Source organism: Moschus berezovskii, chromosome 9 (assembly GCF_049115385.1).
Source record: "Moschus berezovskii isolate FMDL1 chromosome 9, NW_MosBer_1.0, whole genome shotgun sequence".
In the NCBI taxonomy this organism is placed as follows: domain Eukaryota; kingdom Metazoa; phylum Chordata; class Mammalia; order Artiodactyla; family Moschidae; genus Moschus; species Moschus berezovskii.
In genome coordinates this window covers 19,244,906-19,260,154 of record NC_142468.1, presented here as the reverse complement: position 1 = coordinate 19,260,154, position 15,249 = coordinate 19,244,906, and the positions used below count along the sequence as shown (strand labels likewise).

General features: G+C 46.9%; 1 protein-coding gene across 1 annotated transcript in view; it reads right to left on the bottom strand.

Moving 5' to 3' along the window:
• DPF3 (double PHD fingers 3) overlaps positions 1–15,249 on the bottom strand; it is a 285,740-nt gene that overhangs the window by 32,907 nt on the left and 237,584 nt on the right. The gene's annotated exons all lie outside the window — the stretch shown is intronic.

Here is a 15,249-nt window from a genome sequence, read left to right as displayed (position 1 = left end):
CTAGGGATTTAGTGTTTAATGGGGACAGGGTTTCAGTTTCAGTTCAGTTCAGTTCAGTCGCTCAGTCGTGTCCGACTCTCCACGACCCCATGAATCACAGCACGCCAGGCCTCCCTATCCATCACCAACTCCCTGAGTTCACTCAAACTCATGTCCACAGAGTCGGTGACGCCATCCAGCCATCTCATTCTTGGTCGTCCCCTTCTCCTCCCGCCCCCAACCTTTCCCAGCATCAGAGTCTTTTCCAGGGTTTCAGTTTAGGAAGGGGAAGAGTTCAGGAGACAGATGATGGTGAGAGTTGCACAGTGTGGACACACTTAGTGCTCTGAGCCGTGCACTTAAATACGGCTAAAATAGTGTGTTTTATGTGACTTTTATCACCAAAAAAAAATCTAAAAAATCCAAATATGCTAGAAGAGCACCCATCTCCCAAGGAGACCCTGACCGAGCATCTCCCTCTACCAGGGCCCAGGTCCTGTTCCTCTCTCTAGCACAGCTCCTTGGCAGGGCCAGTGCTTCCACCTTCCTGGCCATTCTCTCCTCAGCACACTCCCCTGCCCTCCTCCCGTCTCCCTGCTGCCCTTTCTCAGTCTCCTTATTGGATCCTCCTCTTTACTCCTTATCTTTATCTAGTTTGACTCAATTCCCTCAAATATCATCTCACACTCGTCATTCCCAAATTGATATCTGCAGCACAGACCTCTCCGCTGAGTCACAGACTCACAAGTCCACTGCCCTGGTGGTGGGGAACCCGAAGAATAGAAAGTAAGTTAAGAACCAAGATGGCAAAGGACCACTGTGGGAAAATTCTCATCCCCAGGGGTGGCGCAGACCCTGCCGCCAGGAGGGGAGCCCGCAGCCAGCGGGCTGCAGTGTCTTCCTGGGGGTGGGAGGTGGAACTCACAGCAAGCAGAAAGGCTGATGGCACCAGCTTTCAGAACTGCCAGGATGCATTTCAGCTCATGAATAAGAAAAGAAGTCATCACAGGTTCCAGCATCATGAGAACAGAGAGGAGAAAGAGGCTCTGAGAAGTGGAAGAATTAGTCAATGCTGGGGCAAGGACCGGGGAAGGAAGAAAGGAGACGCAGGAAGAGATGAGAGACAACGAAGAAGGAAGCTGGAAGGAACGAGAGAATGAAAATAAGAAACTAGAAAAGAGGGTCCTTGCCTATTCAGGAGACACAACCAGAATTCCAGCTGAATTTTTAACAAGATGCAGAAACTCAATTCTCTGAGTCTTCCCCAGAGGGATATTAGTATGATTACTACTAATGGCTACCATTTATCAGTGTGCTTCCTGGGTGCCAGGCCCTCTGCACACAGGTCCTCATTTAATTCTTAAAACCACCTGCGACTCGGGTGTCACTGTCCCCATTTGATGGAAACTAAAGCTCAGAGCAGTGAGGTCATTCATTCAGGACCACCAGAGGCGAGGTGCTGACCACATCTTACCCCAACCTCCCCTCGGGTAACCACCGGGCCACAGGAAACAGGAGTGGGGAGAGACCGTCTCCTGACACACAGAGTCAGGGGCTGGGGTGCGATGAGCAGCCCTCCAGGGTGCACTGACCATCCAGCAGCTCCCCAGGTCAGAGGCCGCCCACCTGCGCCCAGGTCCTGCTTCCCTCTCCACCACAACTGTCCCCTGACCACTCTGCAGGCTGCTTGGCAAGGGTGGGCAGTGGAGGGGTGGGCGGCGAAGAAGCTGAGGGCTCTGCGGGGTGGTGTGAGGATTTGGGGGGATGACTTGTCCCAGCCTGGCAGCTAATCTAGGATGTGGGATTAAAAGCAGTCCTGAATTATCCTAGGGCAAAACCAGGTCAGGCCCCCTCCAAACCCCACCTTCCCAGAGTTAAAGGGAACTGGAAGGGCTTAAAAGGCAAAGGAGTTCATTAGCTCCCTGAAACCAAAACGGGGAGAAACCGAGCCTCAAGAAAGGGGCTGCTGGAGGCGGGGGAGAGAGTGCTCGACTGGGAGTCCAGAGCCTCGTGCCCGCTGGCCCCCGGAGCTCTGAGGGCTCCGCAGTGACTCTCCCGTGTCTCCATTGCCTCCCTTTTGGATCAGGTCTCGGGCCTCTGCACCCGACAGCCTAGGATAGGGCAACATCAGGGACCAACACAACCTCGTCTGAAACGGGCCCAGAGGGTGGGACCGCGGGGCCTGACTCTGGAAGTCAGAGCCAGGAAAACAGCAACGATTCTCAAATCTCGGCAGGTGCGCGTTCTGCAGGCGCCCAGACCCACCCAAGATGCTTGTCTACCTCTGACCAAGCCGGGTCTCCATCTGCCTCTTCAGCCAGGGATGAGGGGGATGGGGAGGAGGGGCTGGGGGATTCCCGGGGGCGAGAGAGGATGGAGGAGCCATCTACACCTCCATGATTAGCGGTCATGCTGAGGAGTACTTGGGGGGGCAAGGATATAAACTGCCACCTCCCCTCCACCGACCCCTGTAACAGTGCCTGAGACTTCCACCACCGAAGCGACCCCAGGGGCTTTAAAACCTGACCTCCAAAAGGCAGCAGTTAAAATGCAAACCAGTCTCTCAGACAGGAGAGGCTGATGTCACATTTCTGACTTGCTCCACCTGAGCCTCTGACTGTCAGCACCAGAGTGAAACTTGGACCACCTGGTCCAACCCCTTCTTTAAAAAATACAAGGAAACTGAGCCCCAGATGGTGAAACGATGGGCCCCGGGTCGCAGGGCATGGTGGCAGCAAGGCTGGGACCCTCACCCAGGCCTACTAAGTCTTTTCACAGCGTGGATGGGCCCCTGGGAGCATCCCCCTGAGGGGGGCTGGCGTCCTGCTTCCTGCTGCCCCTCTCACTCATTCACCACTGCAAACAAGAGCCCCTGGGACCTCACCAGCTGACTCCTCCCAGACTCTGCCTTCCGGAAGGATGAATGCACATCGGAACCCTGCGGCCAAAATATTCCTGGGTACCACCAACTCTGCGTCCAGCTCCTTTTTCAACAGACTCCTAGGAGGTAGAAGTTTCCAGAAGGGACAGCTCTAAGGCTTTCACAGACAGCGTACTCTACTTAGAAACATTCCTTTGTTGGACAATGGGAATAAGGCAGGAAGACAGGGGGATGGAGGGAAAATGTAATTTTTTTTAAGGTCACATTCTCACTAAAATGGCACCCTGGAATTTTCAAGATCCTCTGACCAATACCAGGTCGGATTCCTTAGTTACAAAGATGGAGATTGAGTTTCTTTGGAAGCAGGTCAACCAAATGAGGCCCAGGGGTCTTAAAAAGAAGTAATGAAAGGGAAAGAAGTCCCAGGAAAGGAGAAGTTCCCTGCCTAGAAGAGAGAGGGAACTCTCTGCTCCCCTCCCGACAGGCTCTAAAATGGTCCTACGGAGCTGCCCGGCACGAGGAGCCTGCCCAAGGCAACTGGCTCTTTGCAACTGCCAGTCTGTCCTTTACTGGGAAACCTGCATTCATTAGCATATGCCTAAACCCGAGAGCTGAGCAGCCAATAGGTAACAGGACTCCCAGCGAGGATGGATTCGCCCTGGAGCCAATGGGACTCTGGTTTCTATAGAAAAAAGTCAGGTTCCCGGAGGAGGCTGGGGAGAGGAAAAAGAATGAACAGAAGCCTAAGGAGAGAGGAGGAGGATGAGGGAGGGTCTCCCTCCCTGGGCAACGGTTATAATGGAAAGAAAGAAAAAAAAATGGCAAGAAAGAGCACAGCCTTTGAAATCAAATAGACAAATGCCTTTGCTGAGTTTGCAGCAAATTAGTATTTAACTTTTCTCCACTTCAGTTCCCTCAGCTTGTAAAATGGGCCCAATGTCACAGGTCATTAAAGGAGGTAAGGAAATTAGAGAACCAGGTGGCTCTGGTGGTAAAGACTCATCCTGCCAATGCAGGAAACACATTCAATCCTCGGGTCAGGTAGATCCCCTGGAGAAGGAAATGGCAACCCACTCCAGTACTCTCGCCTGGAGAATCCCATGGACAGAGAAGCCTGGCGGGCTACAGTCCATGGGGTCGCAAAGGGTCACGACTGTGCACGCACACACAATGACGTGCAGTTGGTGCTCAGTGACCCTGCTTTCCCTTCTCTCCTTAGCATCCAAAGCCAGCCCCACCTGGTCCCGGGAAAAGCCCAAGGGGAGACTCTCGCCCAGTGAGCCCTGGACAAGGCACAGGGGCCTTCTGGGGAGGAGAGTGATGGTCCCAGTGGCGATGGGCTGACCCATTTGGCCAACCGTCCTTCACATCCTTCTCTTCACATTCTGGGAGCCCTGGAGCGCTCTTCTCCCAAATGAGGCATGCAGCAGAAATAAGCTGTGATTAGCACAGCGGAGAGACCAGGATGGTGGGGAAGCAGGAGGGAGCAGCTGCAGACTTTCCTGGAATTAATGGAGAGGGAGCAGGGAGGGCAAGTTGCCGTCTCTGATGCTCTGTCTCCCTGCGTCAATCACCAGGCAGAGAGACTTCTCCAGAAGCCAACCTTCTCAGCCTCTGCGGGGCCAAACCCGCTCTCGGGCCGGCCTGTGATAGACCTCACTCACCATTAGAGGCAAGCCTGGGGTGTTCTCTGTGAGGCACACAGCGAAATTTCAAGCCAGTTTGCAGGTGCTATAGGTGGATGCACGAAACTCCCGGAACATCGCACTAGAGGCGGTTAAAACTCAGCCCTGGAACACTGGCTACAACAGATCCCTGGCAGTGTTACAGTCTGAAGGCAGATGAAGGGGAGAGCAATTCTGAAAGAGGTTGGTGAGACGGTGCTGAGTGAGGCCCAGGTGCCACATCAACGCTGGGGGAGGGGAGGGGAAGGGGTAGATCCAGCGACTGCCATCCACTCTACCCCCACTGTGTGCCATTTGGGCTCTTAGTTCCCCGACCAAGGATTGAACCTGAGGCCCCTGCATTGGAAGCACAGAGTCTTAACCACTGGCCCACCAGGGAAGTCCCAAGATTACACACTATTTTTTGTTGTTTTGTTTTTGCCACACTGTACGACTTGTGGGATTTTAGTTTCCCGACCAGAGATCAAACCTGCACCTTTGGCAGTGAAAGAGCAGAGCCCTAACCACTAGACTGCCAGAGAATTCCCCAAGCCACCTTTTCAGTCCAGGGCTCTTCCACCTTCAGCTGTGCCTAAAGCCAAGGCAATTGTCACTGAACATTACAGACGAGTGACAAGCAATGCAAATGCACTCATGGAAATATCAGAAAGAAGACCTGGAAGCTCAGTCTGGGCCCTCCCACTTCTGTGTAGCTTTGACCAAGTCATTTAACCCTTCTGAGTTTTGGTCTCTCACCTGCTAAGTGGTCCAAAGCTAACCCTGTCCAGGTTGCCAGGAAGATTCCATGGAGAATGTGATGGCTGTGGCTTAGGAGGAGCCAGCCATCCTGGGCCATTGTGGCCCACGGTCTTTGCACTCATAATCCATATTCCTCACACCTGGCTACAATTCTCCCAGCCTTGGGGGCCAGCGAGGAGCCCATCAACACGATGAAGTGTTGAGTGCGAGCCTGGGATAGAGACACGGAAGTGGGGACAGGAGATTGCAGCCTCACAACTTTTTGATCCTCTAGCATGTAAATCCTCGGAGAAGGCAATGGCAAGCCACTCCAGTACTCTTGCCTAGAAAATCCCATGGATGGAGGATCCTGGTGGGCTGCAGTCCGTGGGGTCGCTAAGGGTCGGACAGGACTGAGCGACTTCACTTTCACTTTCCACTTTCACACATTGGAGAAGGAAATGGCAACCCACTCCAGTGTTCTTGCCTGGAGAATCCCAGGGACGGGGGAGCCTGGTGGGCTTCCGTCTAGGGGGTCACACAGAGTCGGACACGACTGAAGTGACTTAGCAGCAGCAGCAGCAGCAGCATGTAAATCAGCAAAGGGTGTCCAGACAGTGGTACCAAAAGGAGCTTCTACACCCAAACAAAGGCCATGGCCGGAATCTAAGCCTAGGTTCCTAGATTTTCCTCACTGACCTTTCACTCTAAAGGGTACCTAGGCAAATAGACCCTTTCTCCAACTTGACTAGCAAGACAATTATAGATTTTGATCCCAAATTTCAATTGGTCTCTAGATACAAAGCTCTCTTGGGCCAACCAGCCTCTCGGGATATCTCACCCTCCTCTCCAAATGCATTGCAAAGCAGTCAGTGGTATAACAGCAGGTTCTCTGGTTTCAGGATACACTTAGTGGAAAATGCCCACAGAACCATTTGATACCAAGCAAGATGAACCTTTCCTCAGCTGGACAAGTGTCACACAGAAGACAAGATATACTGGGGTTCTGTTACAAGTCATTTAGAAGGATTTCTGATCACCTCTTTTCCCCATAAGTGTTAGGATCCTACAATCAGGACAGGGTCAGAGGCAGTCTGGTGCGAAGCGTGTACAAACGCAAACTTCTTGACATGCGCAGGGGGGCTCTGCTCACATAACCATCTTAAACATCACATTCTGCTGCTCAAGAACTCACAACACCCCTGACTTCCTCCCATTCCTGATTTTCATTTGTTATGGATCAGGCCCCACCACAATGCAGATGCTACTTATATTCCTAAGTCTTCTCACTACAGTCAGGACCTCCCCCAAGCCCTTCAGGCTCATCTTTATGCTGGCTTCAAACCTAGTGTCACTGGCACCTCTGAACTTCTGTTCTGGCATTCCCCGCCGCTACCATCAGCTGCCTGCCTTCTCTCTGCCCACCTGACTCTCATCTTTCCGTGAAGACCTACTTCAGCCTGCACTCTGCTGATACTTAGAGTTTGCACCAACCTGGCACAAAATTAGGTGGTCTTGTCTTAAATAATATACTAACCACCTGTCACTCCTCCTCATGAGCAGAAAAGATGTCTTATACAGTGAGTAGAGTCTCAGGGCCAGAAAAATCCTTGATTAGAAATAGCAGACCCTACCAGTTGTGACTGCTATATATCAATTCCATCTCCCAGCGCTCCAATTTCCATTTCTGTGAAATAGGAATAATAATCTTAAATTGAAAGGACTAAACATGGCCTTCACAAGCTGACATCTATAAGAAGCCCACTGGTAACTAGCATGCAGTGTGAGTCACTCGGGTGTGTCCGACTCTTTGTGACCCCATGGACTATATAGCCCCCCAGTCTCCTCTATCCATGGGATTTTCCAGGCAAGAATACTGGAGTGTGTTGCCATTCCCTTCTCCAGGGGATCTTCCCAAACCAGGGACTGAACCCAGGTCTCTCGCATTGCAGGCAGATTCTTAACCATCTGAGCCACCAGGGAAGCCCTTATAGCACATAAAAAGTATCCCCCAAAGTTTTTTTCAATTCCCCTTTGCTCCTCTTCTATGTTCTGCAAAACCTAGCACGGTATTGCCACACAGAAGGTGTTCAATAAATGTTTGATTAATTGATCAGTAGCATAAAACAAGCCAATAACTAGAGGGTCATTATGCAAAGTAACAGCATGTGGTCAAAATGCATTGATCTTCTTTTCAATTATAGATGAAAGGTTGATGTCTATGGAGGAAAAACGATCTATTTTAACTAAAGAAGCTTTCAAGATTTCAAACCACCAGCCAAGTAGAAGTTTCAGCAGAAGTGTTCATGCTAGCAAGTCATCACACCCCTCCTCCACCCCGTCTTACACAAGTCACCTCCATTTCCAACCTCTTTTATACTTCTGGGCCACAGAAAGTTGACTTCACACACTAAATGCAGTACAATCCTTGCTACTTCTTTAAATCAAATACTGAACAAAACTAACCTATAGGAGTTCTCGTCTAAGTTTAGAAACCATCTTGATCACCCCCTCTCCCAACAGAATTTTCATATAATACATACAAATATAAAATTAACCTTGTCTTCTAATTAGACCTTTCTTTCCCCACCAAGCTAGGGAGAAGAGAGTACAAAACCAGGAATGTCAGTGAGGTCATTCAACCAAAATCCAGCTGAGAATAATTTCCAGGCCCTATGAACAACTTTGAAGTCCATGTGCCAAGGGTGACACTGGACATAGTGGGGTCCAAGCACATGAGAAATGGGAATTCAGATGGAGTTTCAGCAGAACCGTTTTTACTTAGTGGCCTTTTGGCCTTACTGTCCTTTTCTGCTGCTTTTCGCTTCCTTTTACCCACACTGGGTGCTTCTCTGAAGGAAAATGTCTCTTGCAACCACGTTCGCTCTCCAGCTGGTGTCTCACACTAGCAAAACAAGAAGAGTCCCCATACAGGCTTGGGACACTGCTCCAGGGTGCATAGAAGCAAGCTTAGAAGTGTATTTTAGCTAGCAATCATAATATGCATTCATGAGACTAATTTTTCCCTTGTCTCCCACTCCATGGTGGTGAGTCAGGCACTCTTTCAGGTTGCCCAGCTGCAATTCAAAGCATTTCAGAGCCAGGTTGGCCCCCAAGAGGTATTCTGGCCCCTAATTCTACGCAGGAGAAATGCTTGACTAGCAGCGAGATCTATTTCAGCCTCAATTGTCAAAATCCCTTGATGGCAAAAGAAGTTCGTCAATTTGTTTGAAGGCCCAAGGTATTCCTCTTGTCCTCTCTAGAGACCAGAAGCAACCGGTCAGTCTCTTTTTTCTCAATGATACAAATAATGATGGTTATTAAACAACCCAATAATCTCTTCCTCAAGTTCAGTTCAGTTCAGTCGCTCAGTCATGTCCAACTCTCCGCGACCCCATGAATCACAGCACGCCAGGCCTCCCTGTCCATCACCAACTTCAGGAGTTCACTCAAACTCAGGTCCACAGAGTCAGTGATGCCATCCAGCCATCTCATTCTCTGTCGTCCCCTTCTCCTCCCGCCCCCATCTTTTCCTAGCATCAGTGTCTTTTCCAGTGAGTCAACTCGTCGCATGAGGTGGCCAAAGTATTGCAGTTTCAACTTTAGCATCAGTCCTTCCAATGAACACCCAGGATTGATCTCCTTTAGAATGGACTGGTTGGATCTCCTTGCAGTCCAAGGGACTCTCAAGAGTCTTCTCCAACACCACAGTTCAAAAGCATCAATTCTTCGGCGATCAGCTTTCTTCACAGTCCAACTCTCACATCCATACATGACCATGGGAAAAACCATAGCCTTGACTAGACAGACCTTTGTTGGCAAAGTAATGTCTCTGCTTTTTAATATACTATCAAGGTTGGTCATAACTTTCCTTCCAAGGAGTAAGCGTCTTTTAATTTCATGGCTGCAGTCAGCATCCGCAATGATTTTGGAGCCCAAAAAAATAAAGTCCGACACTGTTTCCACTGTTTTTCCATCTATTTCCCATGAAGTTAAACAAGCCCAAATTCTTTAACCTTTTCTTAAAGGATTTATTTTCCACTCCTTTAAACATGTTGTTAATAATTGTTTTTGCACCTTTTGATTTTTCCACAGTTCAGTTCTGTTCAGTTGCTCAGTCATGCCCGACTCTCTGCGACCCCATGAACCACAGCACGACAGGCCTCCCTGTCCATCACCAACTCTGGGAGTCCACCCAGACCCATGTCCATCGAGTTGATGGTGCCATCCAACCATCTCATCCTCTGTTGGCCCCTTCTCCTCCTGCCCTCAATCGTTCCCAGCATCAGGGTCTTTTCCAATGAGTCCACTCTTCGCATCAGGTGGCTAAAGTATTGAAGTTTCAGCTTCAGCATCAGTCCTTCCAATGAATACCCAGGACTGATCTCCTTTAGGATGGACTGGTTGGACCTCCTTGCAGTCCAAGGGACTCTCAAGAATCTTCTCCAACACCACAGTTTAAAAGCATCAATTCTTTGCCACTCAGCTTTCTTTATAGTCCAACTCTCACATCCATACATGACCACTGGAAAAACCATAGTCTTGACTAGACGGACCTTTACACAGTAATTTTCAGCTAAATTGAACATGGTGGTGTCAAATATTAAACAGGGGTGAAAAAGTACTTCCCAGCCCTTGCACATTATTCTCAATATAACACATCCTGGTATCATCTTACTTAAAAATAAACAACACAATACTCCTTCAGCTAATGTTCCACTAGGACTTCCAGGTCCATCTCAGCTATGATTATGCTTTGCCAGGTGATCACTAATAGCACAGTCAACATAATTGTTATCAGTCAGATTGGTGCTAAACCATTGATGACCACTGTTATCACCTCTCATCAAGTATCTTCTACTCTGGTATAAGGAACTATCTGGTGTAAGCACAAAAGGGAGGGTGCTGCTCACACCATGTTTATGTAAAATATAAACAGGATTTTCTTTTAATTATTTATTTATTTTTAATTGGAGGATAATTGCTTTACAGTACTGTGTTGGTTTCTGCCATACGTTAACAGGAGTCATAATAGGATTTTCTAACTTTTGGTCTGAAACGCTTTCTCCTTCCAGTCTATGCCTAGAAACTGCCAAGTGGGTGAACTCAGAGATGTGATCACAGGGCAGAGCTCACAGCAAATGGAGCAAATATACAACCTACCTGACTCAACCCCTGTCTCTTTTAAGGAAACTTGCAAATATGTAGGGGAATTTAGCAATAAGCACCACTCAAAGGCATCCTGAGATCTGAAAGTTATGTATGTTTCCAAACAACTGCTGAGCTTCTTCTAGTAAGGGCTAAAGAGGACATCATGGATAAACTTGGCACGAATGTTGCCACTTACCATGACCAGCTCATAGGCTACCCTTCAGGATAATCTCCTATTCAATTTGTAAGGTTTTAATCCAATAGGATGTCTAGCATCAAGAATCTTCTCCACCATCCAAGTAGGGAAATGATTTCTTATCAGTTCTTTGGGGATGTGAAGTTAAGAAGGTGGGGGAAGTCTCCTGATTCTGAATATGACACACAAGAGTCTGAGTTCTTAGGAAGAAAGGTATCACAGTAACATCCTCAATACCCCCACAATTTCAGAGAGCCACACAATCATGGAAAAATCAGTAGTCACCAGAGAGAGACCATTTCTCTAACTACAGGAACTCCACAACTTCCGTGCCAGGTTCCACTAAATGCCCTTTATCATTTATCTGATACAGATGACACACTACTGCCTACATTCACCAGGCCCGTAGGCATCATCTGCACAAATCTAACTATTTTAAAGTTGGCCTTTTTTCCTACTTAAGTTACCAGAGATGAACCATATTAGACATCATGTCCCCAGAGTCACTATTATATATGACTAGTACATAGGCTGGTTGGATTATTGACAGATTCTTTAGGTAAGCTCTGCACTGTTGTAGTTTGCATTTGGCACTCAAACTGGAAATTCTGGTAGACAGCTCTCTAAAATCTTGTGATGGAATCTTTGGGTCTGAAACATTTCTTCACATAGATCTCAATACAGCAGACATTGCTGACCCTGGAACACACTCCTAGCCCTTCACCTGATGATTTGAAATTCTTCTCTTCCTCAGTCCTGAGACCTGGAAAATACCTTAAAATTATCACCACCCAACTTAACAGTATAACAGTTGCTTTCTAAATCAGGATCAGCAAACAATGGCCCCTGAGCCAAATCTGGTCAGCTGCCTATTATTGTAAATAAAGTTTTATTGGAACACAACCATGTCCATTCATTTACATACTAACTCAGGCAGCTTGCATGCTACAACTCCAGAGCTGAGTAGTTGCAACAGACGTCTGAACTACAAAGTCTGAAATATTCACTGTCTGGGTCTTTATAGAAAAAGTTTTCAAACCCTGCATTATAAACCACAAGGAAAACAAATTGCTTATTTGGAATAACCTTCTTTCCACCCTGACAAAACAGAACCAAAAATCAACTGTGACCCAAGTGACTAGTTTTTGCATACTGCTTTGCATAAAATGGGCTTCCCTGTCGCTCAGATGGTATAGAATCTGCCTGCAATGCGGGAGACCTGGGTTTGATCCCTGGGTCAGGAAGATGCCCTGGAGAAGGGATTGGCAACCCGCTCTAGTATTTTTGCCTGGAGAATTCCATGGACAGAGGAGCCTGGCAGGCTAGGCAGTCCATGGAGTCACAAAGAGTGGGACACAACTGAGCAACTAACACAGTTTCTTCACTTTCACTTTGCATAAAATCTGGTTTGACTCTCTTACAAAGTGTCCTCTGAAATAAGATACATAAAAGATATAAAATACTTACAAGAGAAATCTAAATAAAAATTCTAGAATGATAATAATAATATATAAAATACACTTAATATGTTGTTGTTTTTCAGTCTCTGAGCTGGATGCAACTCTTTGTGACCCTGTGAACTGCAGCATGCAAGGCTCTTCTATTCTCTACTTTCTCCTGGAATTTGCTGAAATTCATGTCCATTGAGTTGGTGATGCTATCTAACCATCTCATCCTCTGCTGCCCTCTTAATATAAATACAATATAGTATCAATATACATTATATAATAAAATATAATTATACATAATATATATATCCCTCCAGAATTTTTGTTATTTAAATTTAAAAGTATTATACATCTCATGATATATGATATGAAGTCACTTCAATTGTGTCCAACTCTTTGCAACCCCATGGACTGTAGCCTTCCAGGCTCCTCCATCCATGGGATTTTCCAGGCAAGAATACTGGAGTGGACTGCCATTTCCTTCTCCAGGGGATCTTTCCAACCCAGGGATCGAACCTGGGTCTCCCACATTGCAGGCAAATTCTCTACTGTCTGAGCCACCAGGGAATCTCATATGGAACTTATTTCAGAAGACATTTTGTAAGATATCATATATGTATAAATATGTTTTATTTGAATCAAAAGAAGTTGTGAATTTGCTGGTTTGGGGATACAATAGAGTGAATTCAGTTCTAAACATATGGAATAATTTGAAGTTCTTAGAAAAAAAAAGTATAAAAGGAATGTGATATAACAGATAACTCATCATCAATAATAGTGTGAAATAAAAAATAGATCTTTAAACTTACAGCTGTGCCCAGAGTTTTAAAGGGGAGATCTTTCAGAGGGTTGGATGGGGGAATATTTTTTTCCTGGAACCACGTCCTGAATCCCTAACACATGATGAATAATGACCTAGCTCTATCCAGAGGGCCACCAAAGGACCATTCCCAGCATGTAACAGGTCTAAGTCAGAATACCACCAGATGCACTCACAGGCTAAGTCAAGGACCTGCTGTCGTGATGGAGTTTGGTCCAGGCAACCTAACCTCGACTTCTTCAACTTTCACCACCTGGCAGCCCTTGGCGAGCTGCCCCAAAGCCTTCAAAGGGTATCTGCTACATGCTCACATTTGATTTCATCCACACAAAGTGGCTCTTCAGTGTTTTTAATCTACAACCAACATTTTTAAACGGGGAGATCTCCCAAATATTTAAAACTTTTGGCCCCTCTTGAAAAACCAGAGGCCCTGGGCACCCTGGGATCACGTTCTTGCAGGCAGCAGCACCTTGAACTGTGGGAGCCACCTCATTCGGAGCACAGGTGCTCTCAGGTGCTTTCTGGCTCTCCACACCCCCGCCAACCCTCTCTGTTATCCCCCCTGTGCCCAAAGCTGAGCATAAAGGCACTGTTCCCCCCCGTCTCCCTGGCACTGTTCATTTTCTCATCCCTGGCCTGTTTTACTCATTAAAGATACCTGCCCTGTAGGCATCTGAATTCAAACCCAGAGCTAACTCATCATACAAATTAATATATTGGGTTGGTAAAAATGCTTGTTCAACTTTTTCCAAAACATCTTACAGAAAAACCCCAACAAATTTTTAGGTCAACTCAATATTTCCAAATGGATGAGGAAAAATGACTTCTTTTTCTCATTCTCTGGCTCACATGTACACATTCCCCAACCATCTCGGTCAGTGACCACCTACAGACCGAAAGCATACACGTACATTGCCAGTAACAAACCATCAGACATTTAGAAAAGGCAATCTCTGCCTCATGACCTGCCGTTAGAGATATTAGATTCTGCGGGCTCTCCTCTGTCCTTATTTACAGCTCCATGCTAGACATCTTATCCCTACAATCATCCCAAAGACAGTCTCTACAGAGAAAGCCTTAGTCATGAAGTAAAACACACTTTATATGGGCTTCCCAGGTGGGGCTAGCGGTAAAGAACCTGCCTGCCATGCAGGAGACAAGAGAGACATGGGTTCGATCTCTGGGTCAGAAAGATCCCCTGGAGAAGGAAATGACGACCCACTCCAGTAATCTTGCCTGGAGAATCCCATGGACAGAGAAACCTGGTGGGCTGCCAGTCTGAGGGGTCACAAGGAATTGGACATGACTGAAGCAATTTAGCACGAGCACAAAACACACTTTAGGTAGAAAGTATTTACCCTTCGGAGGCAAAGTACCTTCTTACAGGGTACAAAGCAGAAGGATTTCAGGTGCAATCACATCCCTCCTAAGAAGATATTTAAATCCCTAAGTAACCTCTGAATTCAGGCATCTCAAATCTGAGTCACTGTAGGAAGTGGGTGGGCTTCCCAGGAGCACTAATGGGAAAGAACCTGCCTGCCAATGTAGGAGACATAAGAGACGCATGTTCAATCTCTGGGTTGGGAAGATCCCCTGGAGGAGGGCATGGCAACCCACTCCAGTATTCTTGCCTGGAGAATCCCATGGACAGGGGAGCCTGGCGGGCTACAGTCCATGAGGTCTCAAAGAGTCGAACACAACTGAACGGACTTAGCATGCACACACAGGAAGTGGGTAGTGTGTAATAAATGATCAAAACTTCTACTCCAAGCATCTATAAACAGATGAACAGATAAAGAAAATGTAATATATACATGCAATGGAATGGCATTCAGTCTTAAAAAAGGAACGAATTCTGACGTTACAACATGAATGAACTTTGAAGATAGGCTAAGAGAAATATGTCTGGCAAAAAGGACAAATACTGTATGTTTGTACTTAGATGAGGTACCTCAAATAATCAAATTCATAGAGACAGGAAGTAGAATGGTGATTGACAGGAGCTGGGGAGAGGGGGAAATGGACAGTGTTTAATAGATATAGAGCTTCAGTTGAAAAAGATGAAAAAATTCTGGAGATGGATGGTGGGGATGGTTGCACAATGTGAATGTAATTAATGCTACCGACCATACACTTCAAAAAGTTAAAATGGTAAATTTAATATCATGTATATTTCACCCACAGTAAAAAGGAGAAAATCCTAAGGAGGGTATATTGGGGGGAATATCCTTTTTACTGCTACAGAAATATATAAAATCCATAATGTCTAAAGGAAGATGGAACATGTTAGCAGCAGCATCATAGTGTCCTGTTCCATTTGTGTGTGAGCTGGCAATGCTCAGGGGGCAAACCTGGCCTGAGAGGCTGGCCTG